Source organism: Oncorhynchus keta, unplaced genomic scaffold, assembly GCF_023373465.1.
Source record: "Oncorhynchus keta strain PuntledgeMale-10-30-2019 unplaced genomic scaffold, Oket_V2 Un_contig_7328_pilon_pilon, whole genome shotgun sequence".
Taxonomy (NCBI): Eukaryota; Metazoa; Chordata; class Actinopteri; order Salmoniformes; family Salmonidae; genus Oncorhynchus; species Oncorhynchus keta.
Genome location: NW_026289393.1, coordinates 51,954 through 56,101, shown reverse-complemented (window position 1 = coordinate 56,101; position 4,148 = coordinate 51,954). Strand labels below are relative to the sequence as shown.

At 51.6% G+C, this 4,148-nt stretch overlaps 1 pseudogene; it reads right to left on the bottom strand.

The window, feature by feature from the left end:
- Positions 1 to 1,123: 1,123 nt before the first annotated feature.
- On the bottom strand, positions 1,124 to 2,663 carry LOC127926294 (neuropeptide Y receptor type 2-like; annotated as a pseudogene).
- Positions 2,664 to 4,148: the final 1,485 nt, after the last annotated feature.

The following is a 4,148-nucleotide window of genomic DNA, read 5'->3' as shown; positions in this document are numbered from 1 at the left end:
TGTCCTGTCCAGTATAGTGTCCTGTCCAGTAGAGTGTCCTGTCCAGTAGAGTGTCCTGTCCAGTAGAGTGTCCTGTCCAGTAGAGTGTCCTGTCCAGTAGAGTGTCCTGTCCAGTATAGTGTCCTGTCCAGTATAGTGTCCTGTCCAGTATAGTGTCCTGTCCAGTATAGTGTCCTGTCCAGTATAGTGTCCTGTCCAGTATAGTGTCCTGTCCAGCATAGTGTCCTGTCCAGATGTGTCCTGTCCAGTAGAGTGTCCTGTCCAGTAGAGTGTCCTGTCCAGTAGAGTGTCCTGGACAGTAGAGTGTCCTGTCCAGTAGAGTGTCCTGTCCAGTATAGTGTCCTGTCCAGTAAACCTGTCCAGCATAGTGTCCTGTCCAGTAGAGTGTCCTGTCCAGAGAGTGTCCTGTCCAGTAGAGTGTCCTGTCCAGTAGAGTGTCCTGGACAGTAGAGTGTCCTGTTCCTGTCCAGTTCATCAATATATTATCTACAGAAACCAGGAGATGGACTCCTGCCCTACGGGCTGTTCTGGTTCCACTCTACAGAAACAGGAGATGGACTCCTGCCCTACGGGCTGTTCTGGTTCCCTCTACAGAAACAGGAGATGGACTCCTGCCCTACGGGCCGTTCTGGTTCCCTCTACAGAAACAGGAGATGGACTCCTGCCCTACGGGCCGTTCTGGTTCCCTCTACAGAAACAGGAGATGGACTCCTGCCCTACGGGCCGTTCTGGTTCACTCTACAGAAACAGGAGATGGACTCCTGCCCTATGGGCTTTCTGGTTCCCTCTACAGAAACAGGAGATGGACTCCTGCCCTTTCTGGTTCCCTCTACAGAAACAGGAGATGGACTCCTGCCCTACGGGCCGTTCTGGTTCCTCTCTAGAGAAACAGGAGATGGACTCCTGCCCTACGGGCCGTTCTGGTTCCCTCTACAGAAACAGGAGATGGACTCCTGCCCTACGGGCGTTCTGGTTCCCTCACAGAAACAGGAGGCTCCATATTTTTCCCTCTACAGCAGCCTCAATCTCTTGCCCTAGGGTGCTGGTTCCCCTAGAAACAGGAGATCAATCAACCAATCAGACCAATCAGAGGCAGTAGGAGGGTGTCCTCCTCAGATTCTTCCTCTTTCTAATGGTGCTAATATCTCCATACAGCAGCCTCAATCAGATGGCAGATCAATCAACCAATCAGACGGCAGATCAATCAACCAATCAGACGGCAGTCGGAGGGTGTCCTCCGTTCCTCCTGTTCAGAGACATCCTCCTTAGTGACCGGGTCCTGAAGGATCCCTCAGGGTGAACACTGTCTGGTTTAGCCTCACACCTGAACACCATGAGGAACCCATTCCTGTAGTTCTTATTCATCCAGCCGTACAGGAGCGGGTTGGCGAAGGTGGAGCACATGGCTACGATGTGGAAGAGTGTATAGATGAGCTTGTATTGTCTTAAGCTGAGCACCAGGTCTAGGTCACTGGCTAGTTGAAACACGTGGAAGGGTAGCCAGCATGTGGCGAAGACTACAACCACCATAACCAGCATCTTGGTGGTCTTCTTCCTGCGCTGGATGGCGTCGATGCGGCTCGCTGGACTCACGTGGTTCTTCAGCTTCACCCAGATGCAGATGTAGGCATAACTGATGATGGAGAGTGGCAGCACATACTGCAGCAGTAACATAGACAGGCTGTAAATGACTCCGTCTCTGCTGCTGCCGTAAGGCCACTTCTCATAGCAGACTGAGATCCTCAGGTTGATGGACGGGATCTCCTCCTGACGGTACTCTCTGAAGATGGCGAGCGGGCTGGCCAGCATGGAGGACAGCGTCCAGGTGAGAGCCACGATGAGCAAACTGCTTCGCCAGGTGAGTCGCTGGCCCAGGTGGAACACGATACACCTGTAGCGCTCCAGAGCGATGACGGTCAGCGTCAGGATCGATACGTGCACGCTCAGCGCCTGGGCGAACGGGACCATGTGACACAGCACCGCGCCGAACTTCCACTCGTCGAGCAAGGTATAAACCAGTGTGAACGGTAAACACAACGTATCCACCAACAGGTCGGCCAAAGCCAGGTTAGCTATGAAGAAGTTAGTGACTGTCCTCATGTTCCGTAAGCGGATGATCATGTAGATGACAAGGGCGTTGCCTACTAGACCCAGTAGGATGATCAGACTATACGCTGTGATCAAAGCAGCCTGGACTCCTACATGTTTGGTGATGTCAGAGTGGAACCCGGCCGGTCGAGGTGGAGGCTGAGACTGTCGTTACCCAGGATGCCTAGCTGCCAGTGGGTGGAGGTGGTGTCCATGTGGACTGGCTGTTGGAGGGGTCTGAGTTTAAAGGGTCTGAGGGGTCATGTTTTCTCCTGGAAGGGAAGGAGGGAGGATCACTGGAGCTGGTCAGTCAGTCCGAATACAGTTGATATAGTCCAAAACTGATGGTAACACTGCAGAGTCCAGTCACTGAGGCCAAATAGTCCCTGGTCCAGATACACTGGGAGCACTGCCTGGTCTGGTCTGGTCATTCAGTCTACTGGTAGGGAAGACAACACTGCAGGGTCTGGTCTGGCCATTCAGTCTACTGGTAGGGAAGACAACACTGCAGGGTCTGGTCTGGCCATTCAGTCTACTGGTAGGGAAGACAACACTGCCTGGTCTGGTCTGGTCATTCAGTCTACTGGTAGGGACAACACTGACATTCAGTCTACTGCCACTGCCTGGTCTGGTCTGGTCATTCAGTCTACTGGTAGGGAAGACAACACTGCCTGGTCTGGTCTGGTCATTCAGTCTACTGGTAGGGAAGACAACACTGCAGGGTCTGGTCTGGCCATTCAGTCTACTGGTAGGGAAGACAACACTGCAGGGTCTGGTCTGGCCATTCAGTCTACTGGTAGGGAAGACAACACTGCAGGGTCTGTCAGTCAGCTGGGAAGTCCAGATGCCTGCAGTGGGAGAAAGAACAGATGGAACATTCTCAGTGATAACACAGAGGAGAGAGGTCAGGGGTCAGGTGAAAGACAAAATACTATGACGACCAGAGTAAAACATGAGTCTAATATGGGTTGTTAGCTCTCTGATTCTGCAGGAGGCTACGACTAACTTAGGGAGGTCCATAGATAGCTCTGGAGGAGATAACAGCTAACTGAGGGAGGTTCATAGATAGCCTGGTCCTCTGGAGGAGGTTACAACTAACTGAGGGAGGTTCATAGATAGCCTGGTCCTCTGGAGGAGGTTACAACTAACTGAGGGAGGTTCATAGATATCCTGGTCCTCTGGAGGAGATAACAGCTAACTGAGGGAGGTTCATAGATAGCCTGGTCCTCTGGAGGAGGCTACAACTAACTGAGGGAGATTCATAGATAGCCAACTGAGGGAGATTCATAGATAGCCTGGTCCTCTGGAGGAGGTTACAGCTAACTGAGGGAGATTCATAGATAGCCTGGTCCTCTGGAGGAGGCTACACCTAACTGAGGGAGATTCATAGATAGCCTGGTCCTCTGGAGGAGGTTACAGCTAACTGAGGGAGATTCATAGATAGCCTGGTCCTCTGGAGGAGGTTACAACTAACTGAGGGAGGTTCATAGATAGCCTTGTCCTCTGGAGGAGGTTACAACTAACTGAGGGAGGTTCATAGATAGCCTGGTCCTCTGGAGGAGGTTACAACTAACTGAGGGAGGTTCATAGATTGGTCCTCTGGAGGAGGCTACAACTAACTGAGGGAGGTTCATAGATAGCCTGGTCCTCTGGAGGAGGCTACAACTAACTGAGGGAGGTTCATAGATAGCCTTGTCCTCTGGAGGAGGCTACAACTAACTGAGGGAGGTTCATAGATAGCCTGGTCCTCTGGAGGAGGCTACAACTAACTGAGGAGGTTCATAGATAGCCTTGGCTTCTCAATATACACCCTGATAAAGTAATCCTTCTCACCCCCCTTAAAAGATTTAGATGCACTATTGTAAAGTGGCTGTTCCACTCGATGTCATAAGGTGAATGCACCAATTTGTAAGTCGCTCTGGATAAGAGCGTCTGCTAAATGACTTAAATGTCTGATATACAACATTACTCACCTCCCTCTCTCTGTCTGTCTCAGGTCTGTCTGTCTTTCATTCTCTCTCTCTCCCTCTCTCTGTCTGTCTCAGGTCTGTCTGTCTTTC